The following is a 21,200-nucleotide window of genomic DNA, read 5'->3' on the forward strand; positions in this document are numbered from 1 at the left end:
CAAGAAACAGGAACGTGCGTGACCATATCTGGTAACAGATGCCTCCAGTGACGATCAGTTGCCTTCCTTTTCCCCTTATTTCTTTTTTCTCCTCTTTCTTTCTTTCCTTTTTTGTTTGTCTGTTGCCATCGCTTTCATCGTCCTTATAGCAGGCTCCTGTCATTTGTGGGGCCAGCAGGTCCCAGTCCCCATGCAGAACACTTCACGTACATTATCCCTTTACTTACACGCCAGCCCTAAAAAGGAGGCACTGTGGTTCTTATTTTACATAGGAGGGAACCGAGGCTGGGGAGCAGACAGCTGCAGCCATGGGTGTGAACTCATATATGTCACTCGCCACAGCCCGAGCCTCTTCTACTGAGAGCACATAGCATCTTTTTCTTGATAAACATTTGCCATGAAAGGATCCTTGCTGCACCCTACCTACCATTTGATCAGGAGGTTTCCAGAGCTCCTGCCTCTGGCACCCTGCACCACATCCTGCTTCCAGCTGCAGCTGGAAGCAGATGGAAGGGGTGCAGCCCACAGCCAAGGAACGCAGGCAGCCTCTAGAAGCTGAAAATGGCAAGGAAACAGATCCTCCCCTCTGAGCCTCTGCAAGGACCTGGCCTCGCTGACACTTTGACTTTAGCCCACTGAACCTGATTTCAGACTTCAGACCTTCAAAACTACAAGAGAATAAATTTGTGTGGCTTGAAGTCTCCAGGTTTGTGGTGTTTCGTTACAGCACCTATAGGAAACTGATACAACCACCTTTTCATTCTGCCGCTTCTTTTCTACGCTCACCTCATCAGCGCCCCTTTGCTCCCCTCCCCCAACCTACACACCACATCCAAATGAGGAGTTAGAAAGTAGCTCTCGCCGCATCAGCCCTGAACGACACGTCCTTGGGGTTGGAGACCTCAAGGCGCTAGAAATCCTGTACCAGGAGGACAGGAAACACTTGCACACAAGGGGTAGGATGCGCAGAGACAATCAGTGCAGGACGGCAGCAGGGGCTACAGGAAGTGAGTTAGGCGTCATGGGCATGTAGGTGATGGTTAAGTCAAACCAGTTTGGCCACATAAATGTATGCAGTTGCCTTGACAGACCCAGGCAGTGGGACACGGGGATTAGTTTGCAAATGGCGGGCCTGTCAGAGATCCACAGAAAGTTCATGAGAGAAAATGTGATCTGAAGCATCATTTTTACAAATTTTTCTTGAGCTGAAATGCAATCTCAGTTAGCTGATAAAGAGGATTATGTCTCATTCAGAGACAGGCCTCAAAGAAAGCTCCTGAGTTCTGGATTAGGCACAAGGATACAAAAATAGTCACCGCTCCTCCCCCTAAGGAGATCACAGATAACTTCATTACACTGTGCTAGTGGTATGATCGTGGTGCCAACAAGGGCTACAGCAGCGGGGGGGAGTGGGAGGAGGGGAGGGTGGTCCAGCACAAGGACTGAAAAAAGCCCTACTGGAGGGAGAAATAACTAAGATGGGTTTTGAGGGATGAAAAGGAGAGGGCAAGAAAGGGGAACATTTAAGGCAGAGGAAACAGCACAAAATCGTGGCTGTAGTTAAAGGAATATGAGTAGGCGAGGTCCCCCAGGAAGACTATGCATAATGAAGAGCCAGAGGGGCAAGGGCAGGGCCCTGGGGAGGCAGAAGGACCAGAGCGGATGCAGAGGAGGAGAAGCCCATAGATCAGTCCAAAAGGGGAAAGAGGAGCAGGAGAGAAAAGGGAGCCGTGGAACTGGCGAGGGCAGAGAGCTGGGGGAGGCAGGGGCTGAGGAAGCTAAGTGCTACAGGGACAAGCGGATGCCTGGAGGGAGCTTTCTCAGAGCGGGTTCCCTAGGTGATGAGAGAGAGCACCATGACACACGGCTGAGAGGCAAAGGGGAGTAAAGAAGCGGCACAATCAGATGGCGGTCTCCAGTGTCTTGGTTGAGACAGGAATGAGAATCATGCCTGTTTGTCAGGTTTTTAAACTTTGGAGACCAAAATAGGCTTTATAAGCTGCCGCTAAAAAGAAGAGATAAGATTTAAATACACAAGGAGAAGATAAGAATCAACTTGGCCCATCCTCCTGAGACTTAGGCAAAGCTAAAATAAGTGGGGCTCTCACCGCAAGAACAGTGGGGCAAGCTGGATGGGGAGAAGGAAAACATTTTAAAAGTAAGAGACTACGTATTTAAAAACAAGTATGTCCAAGAAGTCTCAACTTAAAGATCCCAAGAAGAAACAAGGAGATATGGAAGCAGATGAACTAGAGAAATAAGTGGGAATAGTTAAAGACGGTTAAGACAAAGGAGTGGATTCTACATCAAAGAGAAAAAACTAACAATGAAACAAAAGGTTATGAAAACTACAAGGTAAAAATATTAAAATAGATAAAGAGGAAAGCACATCTTAACTGATGAGATGCCTAGAATACAGACGAGTTTTAACAAGGCAGGCTTTTGTAAATCACACAAACCAGTGGTGAGCGTTAATAAATAGGCACTTAGTTCTAAAGAATTAAGACGTAATGATAAAGTAGAGGATAGAAGAATATTCCAAAAGCCCAGTTTCCACAGTCACTTTCAAATTTAGCAAACATTTCCTGAGGATCAACCTAGGGGGACAGAGTTATACATAATAGCATCACTTAATAAACAAAAGACAGAAAATTAAGTTTAACTATGATGTTAAAATGTTCTTTTCATGAAACCATGTGGTTCGATAAGATCTTGATGGATCCAGCATAAAAGTAGAGTTTAGCATCCACAACAGAAAACAAGTGATTAAAATGGTAAAGAAAAATAAAGAACTAGAGGAAAGGAATGATTGATGGCGTCAAATGCTGTTGACAAGCCCCGTAGGATGAGCACTGAGAACTGACTGTCCAAGTTAGCAGCACGAAGGTCACTGGTGACCTTGACGACAGGCCTTGGTAGCTTTAATGTTACACGTATTTGGATGATATTGTGAAGATCAAAATTGTAGCAACAGGATGGGCAGGCAAATAATCCAGCTCAGCCTTGTCATTTCTAACTATTTCTTAATAGTAATTTCTTTGCTGAACAAGTAAAGAAATAATGGTAAAATTTGCAAGTGGCAATAAAAACATGCAACAAGTAACTGCATCCTGAAAATGTCTAAATAACAATAATGACCTACGGTGCATCCTCAAGCCTGAAGCTGAAGTCAGATCGACTTGTGCTGAGCACATGCACACGCCCCACAGACCCCCGGTGATTACCTGTGATCACCAGCGTTTGTCTGGCCTTGCCAAAGGGCTGGGTCATCTCTGTCTTCACCTCAAGAAGTCAAACGATAAACTCTTGCCTTGTCCTTATTCATTCAAAGGATGGAGTATTAACGTGCAAGCAATGACATTATTGTACACCTAGTTAAACCTGGTATCTACCAGGGAGTCTGACTGGGATGCCCATGTAGCAGGAAAAAGCACGTTTTCATCATTAGAGAAGGCAAGCTTTATCTCTGTACCCTGAGGCCAGACGGAAAATTCTTCTGCAATTGCATGCCTGGTCACTGACTGGCTGTTAATAATTGTTCAGTGAATGAATTAAGGGCTAGGGGAGAGGAGTGCAGCCGAGGTGTAAATTATAAATGAGTATAAGCCAATGAAGGTCTTTCCCACAGGCTTGGTGATGAAGGACAGCTATTTACCTGGACTCAGTGATCCATATTTCAGTATCAGAGAGATCCAATGGATTCAAAGGAAAGCACATCTTAACTGAGGAGATGTCTGAACTGCAGATCAGTTTTAACCAGACCCGCCTTTGTAAGTCACACAGGAACCAGTGGCAGGCGTTACTAGGTAGATTGTCTCCCCAGCCCTTTCAGTGACTTAGATAATGACTGTTTTTAATTAATTCTTTCTCTTTATTTGCAAATAGGAGTTTCTAAAAGCTTTAAGTAGCTTAACTTTTCTCCTCATCACCATTCTGGTTGTCAGAAAAACTAGCTTTAGCGAATCCCTTCTTCTTCGTAGTTAAAAAAAAAAAAAAAACCAACTTCTGCTCAGCCCTGTCTGAGCAGCTCCAAAGCCTGATTTCATTAATGACATTTTGTAATAATTACATTTAGTATATTTACCAACCTGTAACATGACCGTCTCACTGCACTAACGAACCTGGCAGAGAGAAACCAACCTTGCGGAGTCCCTGCCATTCTCCAGGCAGCTTCCATTTGATAATGCCGCTGGATTTTACCGATGCTGAAACTGAGATTCAGAAAAGTGAAATAACGACCTCATGATCAGACTGATAGTAAGTGACAGCGGCCGGTACAATCCCAGGTCAGTTTTACTTTAAAACCTGTGGGTACTTTCCTCATCGTACTGTAAAATAAGGTCCAATTCTCTGGGAGCCGACCCAGTGCATCGAAGAAGCTTTCAGGAGAGTGGTGGTCAGCATGCAATTATTGCTATTTTTTCATCTCTTAACATTCTTCTCAAGGCTGAAGTTGTGCTCTTTGAACACTTAACACACATCTTGGGCACAGCAGATTTTGTTTCATTTGTAATTTTGAGAGGAGTACCTGGAAGAATGTTCTGGACTCGGCACGTTGAGATGAATCTCAAATACTTTTAGAAAATTAATTATTAAGGCGGAGATCCGGGGAAAGTCAGTTGCCTTGGGTGGGTAGCAACAGGAGGGGACTGGGTTAGATATCAAGGAGAACTTCCTGCCGATAAGACAGGATAAGCGTTGAAATGAACCCAGGAAATTTAGTGACACGTCTGGATGGAAACGTATCACAATCAGTGATCCATCATCTGTCAGAGGAAATGCGTTTGGAAGCAGAAGGATGATCCGTTTTAAATAACCTGACACGCCCTCATCAAATGTCAACACTAACCGTTAAACACAAACTGTGTCCTTCTGTGTGGATGGTCAGTCAGGTGTGGCCACAAAAGGAGACATCAGAGAGGCTCCGGAAAACAAACATTTATTATAGTCTCTGGTCCTAGAAACAGGAGGGGCACAGGGCCTGTAGGGCCACCTGGGGAAGCCAGGGCGGTCGGAGGCAGGAAGCAGGAGTGAGGGGGAAGTCCAGGCCAGAGTCTTTACCGAGGTTTCCATGGGAAGGGCAGGGCAATGCAGAGTAACCAGTTTTAAGACTGGCTAGTTCGATAATTCCCGTTGGCAGGGCTTTGGGCCATAGGGGTGGTCTCGTTGCATGGTAGCAGGCCCTGGGGTGATTGAGGGCAGAGAAAATACTGGCATGGTGCGAATGTGCCAGATGGAGGAGGAGGAAAAGCTCTGGGCTGATTAGTTTTCACATCAGAAGTATGATCCCGCTGAGCCCTTTGCTATCTGAGAACTGGCTAACCGGGCAGGGCAACCTCTCCCCTGCCAGAAGGGTTTTAAGGTGTCAAAACATCATAACGTACAGAAATCAAAAATATAAACCAAACACAAACATACTAAACAGCACTAGATGGTAAGCCCCAGCGTCTGTTCCACCTTCAGCGTGACAGCCTTTGTCTCCCACCGAGCCTGAGCAACCAGCAGTAGGCACAGCTGGTCTGGGGCAAACAGGACGATGAACACAGCTGCGAAGCCAACAGGCCATCCACACCCAGAAGGAGACAAGCTCTAGGTTTGGACAAGAGCTACTGTAAAGCATTACAATACACTGGATAAAATTCACGAACCCAGTCGGTCGGCTGCTGGATGGAAAACAGGGAAGAAAGCTGAAAGGTCTTTAAGTTAAAGGCACATCACACAAAACAGCCCAATCCCTACTGCTACAGAGAACACATTTGGATGGATCCCGAGGCTTCTGAACAGAGCCCACTTCCAACACTGTAAGATATTTTAAGATAAAATATCACAAATCTTATTTACAGATGCTTAAAAGTGTTTTTTTAAGACGAGGGGAAATACCAAACTTTCACTGACAAAAACAACACCTTTAAGATTTTAACCTACTCTCAAATAACAAATACAATAGAGCAATTTGATTAGATAAATTTCCCTCTGCAGTCTGGGTTATAATACACTTTAAACCTCAAAAGCAGTTTATGCTTCTCTTTCATTAGAAATCTAACATAACATTCATTCATTCCATTATCTATACAAGCTAATGTTTATGATTATTCTGATGCATAAAAAAAACTTCTGACTCAGACTGCAAAAATGACATCTGTGCATCCTTCCAGCTAATATGACAAGCAGATGCTCACACGGGGCATTTCATGGTGCACTTGTCATGCGCATGCACCTGCACAGATATTTACAAGGGAGCAGGATGACAGGTTGATGCAGGGTGCTGACTGAAAGCACACTGTCAGCCGTAACTATAGCAGTTTCTGCAGTAAATCACTGTTTGATGTCACCCTTTTACAGTCATCAATATATCACAAATACAAGTCAAACGGCTTCAAGTTAGAAAAGGATATACTTCTTCGTACTTAAGGGAAACCAAAAACAGGAAGTGATAAATCGTTATGTATTTTCTTTTTCTTTTATCCCCCAAACATCTCAAGTCACAAGCTTGGGGAGGGAATGTACTCAGCCATCACCTGAATGAGTCATCTGTTGGACGAGGCTGCTTTTCACAGCAAACAATGCTTCATGGTGGTAGAATTCCACTTTGAGTCAAAGGTATGAAAGCTCCATTTGAAACCACGCAAATGTTTTGCATAAAGGGGAGAGAAAAGGGGAGGCCCCAAGTCTCACTTAATATCATTCATTTCAAACATTGTATAGAGCTTACATATGGAACAGGGAAAGACCTGTCTCGGCACTAGAATTCACGGTCTGATTCTGCACTTGCTAAATCACGTGAGCTGATGAAGGGAGGCAGGTGCACCCAAAACCAGAAGTCTTGGTTTTCTGGGGTTTTTTTTGAGCAGATCTAGGTACCATTTTATTTTTAAATTTTTTTTTTATTGAAGTATAGTCGGTTTACAATGTTGTGTTAATTTCTGGTTTACAGTATAGTGATTCAGTTATACATATATATATATTCTTTTTCATATTCTTTTCCATTATAGACCATTACAAGGTATCCCTGTGCTACACAGTAGGACCTTGTTGTTTATCTATTTTATGCATAGTAGTTAGTATCCTCAAATCCTGAACTGCCACTTATCCCTCCCTTCAGCCTTCCCCTCTGGTAACCATAAGTTTGTTTTCTACGTCTGTGAGTCTGTTTTTTGCCAAAACCAGAAGTCTAAACCGATCTGCTTTAGACCTCTTATTGAACAAAGACCGTCACTAACAAGCTATCAGCATCAATCTTGGGGCCAAAAACCTTGCTGAGCTAAGATAGTTTTTTATTTTAACCAATCTCAAACATTTATTCATCACCTACTCATATCTATAAAAACCTCAGAGCCCAACACATAAGACAGAATCCAAACAATGACAATACAGTGTGAAAAACGCTACTAGAGGTACAGTCACCATACTATGGGAACACGGGGGATGGACAAGCTCTCCCTGGCATGTTGGAGTATAATAAGAAAATGTACCATAACGACTACCATCATCATTTACTGAGAACTGACTTTGGGTCAGCCATAATTTCACTGCTTTACAAGTCTTACCTAACTTATCCTTACAACTCAATGAGATAGAAAATAATAAAGTTCAACAGTCAGTCAAGGTTAACATGGACGGGGCATTGTTCTAAGAGCTTTTTCTTTAATGCATTCATTTAATCCTCACAACAAATCCGTACAGATCTTATCACTTTCATCTTACAGATGAAGAAACTGAGGCCCTGAGAGGCTCATTAACTTTCTCAAGGTCTGACAGCTGGCAGGTAGTTGAGCCAGCATTGGCAATCAGGCAATCTGGCGCTGATGCATAGACACTGAACCCCTGTAATATGCAACCTCACCCACTTACCAGCCCAGTTTACAAAGGAAGAAAGCAGGATCCCTGATGAGAGGCTGGACTAGATAGAAGTGCAAGTAGCCTGACTGCAGAGCACTGTCTCATGGGAAGGGGCATTTGAGCAGAAACTCGAAAGAATTTCTCAGGGGTAGGAAAGGGCGTGTGCAGAGAAACAGCACTGTGGAGAGTTCTGACACTGAGAAACGGTCTGGAATGGACAAGTAGCTGGGTTGCCCCGCTGGTTCTGTTCTTGAACAGGGTGGCTCGGAAGAGACTCCACACGAGGGAGGAATAAGCACTCAAAGAGAGGAGCGCCCCGGCCACCAATCAAGGCTGCCATGCTGGAACTTCACTGACAAACAACTGCTGCCATTTTTCATAAATTCAACTTTCAACATAATCCAAAATGCTAGAAAACACTCATTTCCTATTTGCGGGAGGTTTTGCAGCGCTGATTATGGCTAAAAAGCATCACGCCCTGTCCCTCTTACCAGGAACCTCACTGACAGAATCCTCACTCTGTATGAAGACAAATGAATAGTTATTCTGATTAAGAAGCAGAACAACATCAGCTCATGAACCAGACTCTGAGCACAGCATCTGGGGCACAACAGCTGCCCCGGCTGATCCCAGAGCAGGGGAGGGGGCTGAAGCGGCCCCACACAGGAGGAGACACCAACACTAGGCACACTTGGTGAATCCAGTTGACAGACGCAGCTCGTCCTGTGCCTGCAGATTCTGACGGTGAGCATTAGTGGTCCCTCCCAGCAGCCCAACGTTGATATCATTAGCCTTCATTCGGGAGGATGGTCACCTTGGCAGTGACGATGTACTAGACATGAAAGGTGGCTTCCAGTCAGACTGCTTCCTCTGAGGAATCTGCAACCCGTAACGATTTTTGAGAGATTTTTCTATCACAGGCCGCCCTGCTTTGCAGCTAATTGAAGCAGAGACAGGTGCGTGACCCAGGGACAGTCTTCACAGGCTGCCCTGTGAGCACCCCACCCAATACCAGAGGACAACACCATCAGTTTTCTCTGGAAGAGTTTAAATGCAAGACATATAAAGAATAGTAGACATACAATAGTAGAGTATCAGAGAAGCAGAAAGACAAACAGATGCTGTAAAGTGAAGTCAAGAAACATTGGGTGCCATAATAGATTGGAGTGGGAGTGGGCAGAATAAAGATGATCACAAGCAACCTCTCTCTACTTAAAGAGAGAATCACTTACCAAAAATAATGGCACACACTAGCTTCTCTCCTGTCCCCCACCCCCAGGTCCAACCCCTGCCTTCTGCACCCCGGGAGGCTGACTCTGCAGATCACATCACTGAGATCCCTTGCTTCCTGGCTTCCTGTTGAGCTGTGCTGATTGGAGGCTCAGCAGGAGGTCAAAAGGAAGGAGGAGAGAACTGGGTATTTCTTCCTCTTGCCCTTCCTGCCTCACACTGTGCTTCTGACAGTGCCTGCATCCCTCCGCAAGCACTCCCCTGCCCATTTCCACACCGCCAGGGCTCACCAGCTCCCGCAGTCACCTTCAGGCCCCAGAGTGAGCTGGGCCTCAGGTGCTCCAGCAGCCTGCTGGTCCCCCTGTCCTGCCCACACCTCTATAAACAATCCCTTCGTTAAATTTTCTTTCAAATCCCAGGCTTGGAGCCTTTTCTTTCAGTGGGGGCTGAGGTGTGGGAACAACTGAGACACAACAAGTGAAATGCCTGTGGGACCATCAGGGCGAGGTCCGTGCTCAGCGCGAGGTCTGCTGAGAGGCCTTCCTACCCTTCCTCACTCCTCTGACGGGAAACCTTTCCACCCGAGGTCAGCTGAGCGGGACTCTCTGGAGAGCCTCAGTGATCCAGGGAGCTGCCCACGAGCCTTCCTATTGTGACATTCACTCAGCCAGAGATGTTCTACACGAGCATTTACTGAGCCTTTACTATGTGCCAGGCATCACGCTAGGCTCTGGGAATCAAGTGGCAAACAGAATAGAGAGTCTTTGTCCTCATGAACCTTACAATGGTGGAGGGTGGGCGAGGCAGGGGTTAAAGCAGGAAACAGAGCAGATTGCAAACAAAGAGTCACATAAATGAGTGTATAATTACAAGCCATGACAAGTGATTCAAAGGAACATGAGAAGAAGCTAACAGAGTAACAGAGATCTCACTGAGAACGTCAACTCTGTAATGACTGCAGCAGCCACTGCTGGCCCCTGGCCACTGTGGGTGGTCGACCAAACTATCCCCGTGAGGATGAAGAGGTTGATAAAAAGGAAACTAAAGCGCAGGGACTGTGGAGAAGAACGTGAGCTAAGCACGTTTACGTAAAAATGCCCGAGCTGACACCATGAAGCCGGCACCTCCAACACTGCATCTACTGCTGCCGCTGAAAACAGATGCTGGTGGGTTTTGATGTGGAGGACAAGTTCTATGATGGCCAAGGTTAGTCCACTGCCTTCAATCCCTGCTTGCAAAGCTGCCCATCTCCAGAGAATCTGTCTCCGAGGAGGCAACGATTTTACTGTTTGAAGAGGTGTGAATAGAGGCCAAAGGGTATGGCAGCCACTTCCTTCATTCAGTTTGGAAAAAAGCTTCACTCTCCTTTTTCTGAGGGCACAAAGCACTTAGAAACACCCTCTAGAACCCCTCCTGCCTCATCCGCTGTTGTCTCCTCAGCACCTCTGATCCACACCCACCTAGGGGTACGAGTGACCGAGGTAATAGGGCATCAGAATTTCTAGAAAAGAGAGGATCAAAGTCTTCTTTTCATTTTCATTTATTCCCCAATGTCTTGAATACTAGTAGCAAAGATATATCTCCAGTTTACCTTCTTACACGGTGATCCATTAAGGACAAAAGAGCATTGAATTCTGGAGGGGTCTTATTTTGGAAATGGGGCAATTTGTAACCTATGATGCTTTATACAATAGTCACTTAATATTTAATAAATAGTTACTTAGTTCCCATTATGTGCCAGTGATCATGCTGGTCTCAGGGGATGCAGTTTATGAGCTAGACCTACATGGTCCTCGCCCTTAAGAGATATCTAGTATAGGCAGAGAGACAGACAATTAAACAAACAATAGCAATACATCACTGCAAGCATTAGGTAGGAGATATATATAAGGCATTTTAAAAAGACTAGTAAAGTCAAAGAAGGCTTCCCAGACAACATTCTCAGTTTAATACCTGAAGAATGAAAAGGAGCTGGACAGAAAAGTGTAGAAGAACAGAGGCTGTGCAAAAGCACTGAGGTGCAAAGGCACTGAGGTGCACACGAGGTGGACAGAGATACTGAAAGACCTTCACTATGGCTAGAGAAAATGACATAAGAAAAAAAGAGATGGAACTGAGGCTGAAACTGTAGGACCTGACCAGGTAACAATCAGTCTTGGAAACCAAGTTAAGAATGCTGGCCTTTATCTTGTGATCATCAGGAGTCCTTTGAAGAGTTCTAAGCTGGAAAATATATGATTATGTTTTAGAAAGATCATATCAACTGTAATGTGAGTTAAGTGCTGGAGGACTGCAAAACTGAAGACAAGGAGACTATTAAGGGAAGATGTTTAGAGAGGTCTGGTTGGACACAGAATGGAAGTCTTTAGCAGACAGATGGAAATTAAAGCCATGGATACATAGTGACTGTTCAGGGAGAGGGTAGTAAGTGAGATAAAAAATACAGCATGAGAGAGAACCCTGAGAACGTTTAGTGGCCACCAGAGGAAGAAGAGCTCAGAAAGGAATGGCTAGAGCGAGTGGGAAGTGTGCCTGGAGGCCACTCCCCACCGAGCGCCGTGCAGCCCACCCTGCCGACTCTGGAGCCAGGCTGCCTGGGGGCAGGTCCTGGCTCCACTCGTGAATGACATGATCTTCAGCAACTTAACTTCTCTGGGCTTCCGTTTCTCCTATTTTAAAGTGGTGATAATACTACCTACAGAATCCACATCATAGGGTTGATCTGAGGGTTAGATGATTTGCTATGTATTAAGTGCTTAGAGCAGGGCATGGCGTTTACCAGTGCCCCCCAGGTGTTCTCGTTAACTGTGCCTTACAGTGAACAATTTGCAGAGTTCACTCAGCTGGCCAAGACTAACGTGTTCCAAGTAATGGAAGGTACATAAAAATGGATTTCTTACTACCTACCCACCTTGTATAAACTACTTATGTTCATAACTGTCCCCCAATAAAACTTGCATTTGAATAGAACTTCTATTCAACAACGAGCTTTCATTGTCTCCTTTCATTGTTCCAACAACTCTATAAGCAAGGAGACTATTTTTCTCATCTAAAAAATCAAGAAAATTGCCCAAGGTCATAATGAAAGAAGCAGAATCAGGGCTGGCACCCAGCTGTCTGACTCAGGCATCACTAATCGTCACAGATCAGCCTCCTTCTCCCCTTGCTTGGAAATGCATTCGAAGGCCCCTGACCCAACAGCACGCCAAAATATCTCCATTTGGTTTCCAGATGATTTTGACCTGTAATAACTTTTTCTGCTGCACACACCCAGTGCTGTTAGAGAGGCTGTGGGTCAAACAATTTAGGATGTAAATGTTACTGTCACTGCAGCACTCCTGTCAGTCTTCCCATCCGTCAGATGGGAAGCTCTAGTGGTCAACCAGCATTTGGAAAATATGAAAGAGCTGATCAAACTATGAGTTATAGAGGATCTTTTCCACCCCCATTATTTCCAATGAAAAGGATGAAGGCAGTCAGAAAAAGAATGAAGGCGGTAAGCTGTGACACCACCTGCCAGAACCTCTCCCCTCTACAGGGATTCACCGTTCCCCTCAGAGCCTCTCAGGAGTCCTGTGCAGACAGCAGAGCAGGGTGGCTGGCCCCATTTTATAGGTGGGGAAACTGAGTTCCAGACAGGTCTGGTATTTGAATTCTTTTGCATTTCATCTTGGTATAAGAAAGTCCAGCTTCTTAATACGTGTTATGCATGTGTGTGTGTGGTCAACTGAATGATTCTCATGCCTCAGATTCAGATAAAAAATAATGATGTTATATAGTTAAGGACACTAAAGAGGTAGACAATTTCTTAAAAAGTATTTGTGTTTATGGACACAACATTCAGTCAGAAAGGGTTATTCTGCAACCGACACTGTGTTCCAACAACGAGCCAGACTGAGAAGTGAGTCACCACCCCATCAGGCATTTCATCAAAGTTCTGCTACTTGGTTGTCTCCAGGCAACAAGGGGCTCTGAGCGGCACGTCATTAAAGCCAGAGTAGCTGGAGAGGGAACGAAGGCTGATCATTAAGGTGTCAAGAAGAAGCCAGGTGGCAATGACGATGGATTGAAAACATGCATTTAGCCTTACTCTCTCCCCAAACCCTGTCGAAATGGCAGTAAAAGGATTTTATTACAGACATAAACCTACAAGGACAAAGAGAATGTGAAAAGAGACAAAAACAAAGAAATTCTGGAAGCCGGGAAGCAGATGGGCAAGCGGTAGCTGACTTAACAAACCTGAAAATGTGAATCCTAAGGCGGTAGGGGGAAAAACAAGAAGCAACCAGAAGCACATCACATTACCCCCAACAGCTCAGGAATTGGCAGGACCAGGGGTTTCTGGAGGAAGGGGTTCATGTTGGGGCTAAAAGCAAGAGGATTCACTGAAAGTCCCCTTAAAAGACTGTCAGATGTGCAGACGTCCCTCCTGTGCAGCAGGAGAGCTAGAGCAGATTTCACTATCTCCTCAATTCTTCGTCCCTCCCTCTGCCACGTGGTTTTGCAGTTGTTACCACTAGAAAGAGGGCATGCATCTCTGCCTCACTGATGTTGTGTTTGGCCAATGGACTGTGGGCAGAAGTGACAGTGAACAAGTTCTGAGCTGAGGCCTTAAAAGACACTGTGTGTTTCCACTTGTCTCTGCCACAGTTCTGATGTGGCTGTGAGAAGCCTATGCCCCCAGGAACCTGCTGGTCCAAGAAGAATGAGAAAAGTGGAATGGAACAGAGCTGATCTAGGCGCACAGGCTGGATCCCAGCCCAGCCAAGCCCAGCTGACTGGCAGCCACACGATCTAGAAACAGAGCTTGTTGCTGTGGTTATCTGTTCCTCAGTGTAGCTGGCTGAGCTGGTAATAGGTCTGTACAAATAGGTGCTGCTGTAATAAAACTGAAGTATGTGGTACTGGCTTTGGGAACAGGTCACAGGGGGTGAGATATACACATTTTACATATTGTAATATACATATATTTCATATCTTACAATGTATATTTTATATACTGCAATATATATGTATATATATTTTACATATTGCAACACATGTTTTTATAAATTGCAATGTATATACTTTGAGAGCTAAAATGATAAGGGTAATATTATAGGAGCTGGAAAAATGGTGCCCCATGTTTTGTAATGACAAAATACTTGGTACAATTGTTACCTAAAGTGACTTGGAAGATAGAAAAAATATCTAATGAACTCAAAGCCTGGAGCAAGGAGGTTTCTAGGCAGAATGTTGACACAGGTGACTGGAGTATCCTCAGCAATCTTAGGCCAGAGCACGTAAGGAGTGGGTAAATGTGCAAGGACTCAGATGGGAGACCACGCTCCATGGACAGGTGGGAGGGGCGTCTGTGGATGGAGGGAGGCTGGACTCAGGGCAAAAGACTGAGCACAGACCCCAAACCCCCACTTCCATGGGGCGCCGATGATGTTTCCAGCTCAATATGGAGGCATCTGGGTTTGAAAAGCCTCCTGTGCCCGAAGCTAGGTATGGCCAGAGCATGCTGGAGCTGGTGACTCCAGAACACTTTACTCATCTCAGATTTTAACATGCCCGCCAGTGCCTAGTGCTTAGCAAATACTTCTTGAACAGATAAATGAATGATCTTAAGTCACTTCCCTGACTTTACTCTCCTTGGTTTCTTCTTGCTTAGCTCCCCTGACTAGTTTCCTTGGTCTCTCCCAATGTTAAGATCCCCGGGGGATATTTGTTCCAACCATCCCGCTATCGGGGGGCCCGGGGACGTTGCAGAGCTGTCGGTCAGCTTCACCTGCTGGGAGGAACCAAGTGGTCAGTCCCCTCCACGCTGAGCCCCTGGTTCTCCCAAGTCAGGGTGCCGCAGCCAAGCATGAGAAAACTGGAGACAAGAGAAGGGTAATTTGGTTTGTGTGTGGTTTGAAGCCCTTGGTTCTATTCCAGCTACCCAGAATTTTTTTTTTGTCATTTCAGCAAAAAGGAGCAAGTTCCTCAGAGGGCAGTGTGAGATCCAAGCACTTCTTAGCGTCTCTGGAAGATGCCAGGCAGGAGGAAGTGGGAACTGGCGGCTGCAGGGACCTGGGAGAAAGCCCCAGACAGCTGCCCGCACCGTCCTCTACTTCCGAGGCAGCTGGGAGTGTCAAATCTTATCCATGCAAAGGATGCAAATGTAAGATCCTCGGGACTCTGGGTCTCTGCACAATGAAACCACTAAGCAGCTCACATCTTCACGGGCTCATCTCTTATGCTCCCTGTGCTCTCCTCGCGCCAGACCAGCTGAAAATTGACCAGGCTCACCCACTGCCTCTCTTCTGCCGAGCTCTGGCATCTCCTTCTGCGTCCAGCATCTCCCTCGCCCCGTGACCTCATCTTCCACAGGGTCTGGGCTGGCAGAGCCTCACTTCCTCTCACCTGCTGGTTCCCTGGCTGCAGGTACCAGGCAAGGCCACGCAAGCAATGCCAATTAGATACACTTCAGCCCTCGTTCTGGGAGAAACGTTCCTAGTGACACCCTGGGCACCCCCGGAGTGTCTCTGATCACAGCAGCAGAGCACACTTGCTATCAGTGGGCTTGCAATGGAGGCTCTTCATCAGGTCCAAAAGCACAAAGAGGCTGAAGGCAGAGCTTAACACTCACATACCCAGGCTCAGGCAAGGCCAGAAGGAAGCCGGGGAGATGCTGGGCTCAAGTGTTGTGATGCCGACAGACATGTAAACGTGGATGGCACCAAGAGGTCTCCTGGGGCTAGGTTTTTCCAGGGTGCTAAGGGAGCAAAGAGCTCTCCACCTTGTCAAGATAAGAGACCAGCTCTCCACGTGGGCTTGCCACCTGCTAGCCGGGCAGACGTGTCTGCCGTCAGGAGGCAACAGCAAGGCTCTTCTTTTTAGAAATCACACCTTCTCTTTCCCAGTCTCCCTTCTGTCTTCTCTCTCTCCTCCATCCCCACAACTTTTGAGGAGTTTGGGTGGCTGCACATGCTGGTATCTCTCTAACGAGCCTGGGTTTCTTTCAGGAACCCTTCCCCTGCTGGCCCAGGACACTGATTTCTCACTAAGTGGACGGGAGCTGTCAGGACAATCACACATTCGCATTTGGAAGAATGACAGCATCTCTTCTAACCTGAGGTAGATGTAGGGCAGCGGCCACCCATCTGTCACCCACTTCATCTGCCACCAGGTGAAGAATAGCCACCGATGGTGACAAGGTCCTCAATCTGGGAGTATCCGACTGCTGGCTCTCTCCCCAAGTTAAAGAACACCATAAAAAGCACACGGTGGCCACAGACCCTCTGAAGTTTTCATGATGTAAACTAAGGGTCAGCTGATGGCTATCAGGAGCCCTGCCTTAATCCAGCCATCTCTGACAGCCTCTCTCTTTTCTCCAATTTGGAGAGACACTGAGAGCCAAAGATCTGCATTGCACGAAATGATTTATAAAACAAAGATGTCAGGGCAGCTATCACTCCGCCCTCTTCAAAAGCTGAAGAAATCTTGCTGTTTGGAAATGAAGGAGCAGAGACCTCAAGGAGTTCCTGCAATAAAAACCATATAAAAACACCACTCATGCAGAGAAACAGAGCTTGGTCCAGACCTCTGTTCATGACAGGCACTAGAAAAACTCACACTGTATTCGATGAGATAGGAAGAAGGTAACTCAGGCTGTGGTGCTTTTTATGAAATGACTATGTGGGTTTTAGAGGGCACAGCCAGCTTTGTCTTTTAGCATTGTGGCTGGCTTACCTTCTGTTTTGATGTAGAGAGTCTTGGAATAATCACACCTGGAAGACCATCTGTTAGACACTTGCCTTGTGCCTGTGCTTCTGGTCAGACACCTTCAATGGCTCCCTCCTGCCACTGGATTTAAGTACTGTCTACTCCAGTCTGTCCATCATCTGATTCCATTGGCTTTTGGCTGCCTGTCTCCTTCCATTCCCTTCTCTCCCTCACGCTTAGAGTCACATTAAGGGGCAGGTTAGCCAGACATCCAATCCATAAGAGGTATATAGCAAAAAGAATGTAAACAAATGCAAGCAACATCTCCATTCTCAGCATAAGGCTTTGGCATTCAACAGGACAGGGTTCAGCAGAGAATGGGGGTCTACAGGCTTGGAGTAAAGGATTGAGAGGCTCAGGGAGGGACAATCTGAGAAGGGAAGGCAGGGAATGGGAAGGCTGAGTGCGGGAAGGGAAAAAAATGGAGCGGTAACCCGGCAGCTGCAAGGTGGAGAAGCAAGGCTTGAGAGCACAGCCAGATGATTTCAAATGAAAGCATTTAAATTTTTCCCTCCTTCTCCTCTTTGAAATGGTAAGTAATGATGATACCAGATAACAATGCATCACATAGCCAGGCACTGTTGTGATTTTACCTATATAAGCTTGTTCGATTCACAAAACAAAGCTATCAGGTAGGTACTATTATTATACCCACTTCACCAATGAAGAAAGGCGGGTGAGCGGCTTGTACAAGGTCACACAACTAGCAAATAATGGTCCAGCTCTAGACTCTCCAAGGCTCCCTGCCCAACACCAACCTGTTCTGCCTTTTCTGTCCACCCTGCATTGCTGTCATGTTGCTACAGATTGTGGAGGTGGGATTTTGGAGAAGACCAGAGAAAGAGAGAAGGGTCAGCTGACATATGGACTAAAACATAAGGGAAGGGTAAAGAGCTGCTATTAAAAGGAAATCAATGATAAATTCTGGAGAGGGTGTAGAGAAAAGGGAACCCTCCTACACTGCTGGTGGAAATGTAGTTTGGTGCAGCCACTATGGAAAACAGTATGGAAATTCCTCAAAAAACTAAAAATAGACTTATCATATGATCCAGCAATCCCATTCCTGGGCATATATCCAGAGGGAACTTTAATTCAAAAAGATACATGCACCCCAATGTTCATAGTAGCCAAGACATGGAAGCAACCTAAATGTCGATCAACAAATTACTAGACAAAGAAGTTGTGATATATTGATATAATGGAATACTACTCAGTCATAAAAAAGGATAAAATAATGCCATTTGCAGCAACATGGATGGACCTGGAGACTGTCATTCTAAATGAAGTAAGCCAGAAAAAGAAAAAATACATATACCATATGATATCACTTATATGTGGAATTAAAAAAAAGTGAAATGAACTTATTTACAAAACAGAAACAGACTCACAAACAGAAAACAAACTTATGGTTACCAGTGGAGGAAGAGGGTGGGAAGGAAAAATTAGGAGTTCAAGATTTTCAGATACTAACTACTATATATAAAGTAGACAAACAACATGTTTATACCATATAGCAAGGGGAACTATATTCAATATCTTGTAGTAACCCATAATGAAAAAAAAATGTATATATATACACACATGGCTGAACTATTATGCTGTACACCAGAAATCAACACATTGTAAACTGACTATACTTCAATTAAAAAAATAAAGTAATTATTGATAGATTTAAAAAAATAGGAAATCAAATCATGCCCTCACTAAAGCTGTGTTGGAAAAATATCTACACTAAGTTCATCAAGTTGAATATGCTAAATATGCACAGCTTTTGTATGTCTATCATACCTCCATAAAGTGTTTTTTTTTTTTTAATAGAATGAAGGAAGAATGAGCTGCCTCATCTGACGAGACTGAGAAAATGAACTGTGGCTTTTAGTTCAGTGCTGTGCAGCACAACCCCAGGCCCCCGTGCCCACCTGTGGGTAAGATACTTGCGTTTATCGATCTAGATAAAGGCAGGATTTCATTGCATTTCTTCACACTTAGCTTTTGTTTGAGACTTAGTTGCACATCATCAACGTTTATGTGTAACCGAAACTTTTGAGTTTCAAAACTGAGTATCACATAATCAACAATATGAAGTAACTTTGCTTAGAGTAAGAAACAATTTTAAAAAAAGCCCTAGTGGAAGCCTTTTGTATTTCTTCCATGAGTGCTCTCCCATCTGATACGGTGCTACAGTTCCGTTTAAAATTCTTGTGTCTGATAACCATGAGTGAAGAGACCATCCATCTATAGAGCTAAAACAAGAAAAAGAAAAAATATCTACATATTTTTGAAAGGAAACCAAAAAGTAGAACTACCATATGATTTAGCAACCCCTCTCTTGGGTGTATACTCAAAAGAACTCAGATCAGTACCTTGAAGAGAGATCTGTACTCCCATGTTCACTGCATTACTCACAATATGTTCACAAAATGTTCAAGCATGATTCACCATAGCCATGATGCAGAAATAACCACAGTGTCCATCAGTGGATGAATAGATCAAGATATCGTGGTATATAGATAATGGAATAACAAAATGAATGGACCTGGAGGACATTATGCTAAGTGAAATAAGGACTTTCTGTGTCTACAGAAAGAAAAACACTGCATGACTTCATTTATACGTGGAATCTTCTAAAGTCAAATACATTAAAGCAGAGAGGAGAAGGTAGTTTCCGGGGCAGGAGCTGGGGAAAGTGGGGAGATGCTGGTCAAAGAGGGCAAGGTTGCGGTATTATAAGACAAATATATCTGGAGACCTAGATATATATATATACATATATATACATATTTTTTTAAAGACTTTAATCGTGACTGCAGGACACAGGTAACTCCTCTGGTCACCTTGTTGCGACAGGCCCTATGAAGGCAGCTCTGGGAAAGCCAGGGAGTGGGCCCAGGCAGCTGCCCGGGGGGATGGCCCCTTCCGGCACCAGCGCCCTACCGGTGTCAGCCCTAAAACACAGCCTCTCGAGGTCTGGCTCTGTTTTGTGGGGACCCGGAACACCTGGGTCGGAGGAGCTAGCAGTTCAGAGTTTATCCTGGAGTCTAGATACTGCTGCAGCAGCTGCTGGAGCTCCGTGTTCTGCCGCTCCAGACACTGGTTTTCTACCAGCAGCTCAGCTCTCTGGGTCAGGACAAGGTGGTATTTCTCCAAGGCCGTGTAGAGGGCATCCCAGAGGTTCTGCTTGGTGGAAGGGATAACGATTACTGCTGTCTTTTGCCAAGTGACTAACTGGCAGAAGCAGTAAATGCCATGAGAGAGAAGAAAAACTTCAAAGAAAAGGTATCCCCAAATGCCTCACTGGGTGATTAATGTACAGTGTGATGATAATAGTTAACACTGCTGAATACTGGAAATTCTCTAATAAAGTAGATTTCAGATCCACGCATCACACACAAAAAATGGTCACTATGAGAGGAGATATGTTAATTAGGCTGACTGCAGTAATTGCTTCACTATGTATATGCATATCAAATATTCATGTTGTACCCCTTAAATATATACAATTATTTTTTTAATGGGCCAGAGCAGCCACATGTTTGGAGCTACTCATTGTGCTTCCAACCCCTGTTCCCTGAAAACATGCACTGAGCTTTCTCACCCTGGGAACTTACTGTCCTCCCTCACACCCTCTCTTTCCCTGCCCCCTCTCCACATTTTGCCTGTCAAAACCCTCTGTTTATCTCAGCTCACTCAGATGCCAGTGTGAACACAAAGTGGTCACCTTCAGGCATAGCATTTTGTTTATTAACTCATTTTATTTTTTCCTTTAGAATAAACAAAGCTTTCTTGAGCACTCTCACTCTATAATAAAGAATTTGGCCTTTGTCCCTCATTGCTAGGAGGGAGCCTCTCAAAGCTTGGAAGTTCCCAAGTGACAGGAGTATCTTTGTCACTTTGATGGCTTCTCAGACCATGTATGAGTTTATGCTGACCAGGTGGCTCATGGTGAGCCCTTAGGTGGTTTCAGGATGGGGTTGGCCGGGCTGGAAAGACCAACCATGTGATCAGAGGGTTGGGATGTTGAGCCATGCAAAATTAACCCGACCTCCAGGGCGGGGACGGAGGTTGGAGACAGAGTTTGTTCACATGACTAATAATTCAATCAATCACGCTTGCATAACAAAACACCAATAAAAACTCTGGCCACCAAAGCTCAGCGGAGTCTCCTGGTTGTGACACACACTGAAGTGCTGAGAGGGTGATGCATCCTGGGGACAAGGAAGCCTTGTTTTCAGAAACCTCCCAGACCTTTCCCTGTGCATTGCTTCACTGGCTTTTCCTGCTTTGTGTCCTTAACAATAAAACTGTGATCATAAACATGGTGCCTTCCTGAGTCCCATGACTCATTCTAGCAAATTACTGAAGCTCAGGGCACAGTGGAA

General features: G+C 45.1%; 1 protein-coding gene across 10 annotated transcripts in view; it reads right to left on the minus strand.

The window, feature by feature from the left end:
• NCALD (neurocalcin delta) overlaps positions 1-21,200 on the minus strand; it is a 365,895-nt gene that overhangs the window by 181,532 nt on the left and 163,163 nt on the right. The window contains exon 1 of one of the 10 annotated variants that reach the window (XM_072949559.1): positions 3,225-3,244. The exons of the other annotated variants lie outside the window; for them this stretch is intronic. The gene's annotated coding sequence lies outside the window, so the exon portion shown is untranslated. Of the gene's footprint in view, positions 1-3,224; positions 3,245-21,200 lie in introns of those variants that run through there. 10 annotated transcript variants of the gene reach the window in all.

The sequence above is a fragment of the Vicugna pacos genome, chromosome 25, assembly GCF_048564905.1.
Source record: "Vicugna pacos chromosome 25, VicPac4, whole genome shotgun sequence".
In the NCBI taxonomy this organism is placed as follows: domain Eukaryota; kingdom Metazoa; phylum Chordata; class Mammalia; order Artiodactyla; family Camelidae; genus Vicugna; species Vicugna pacos.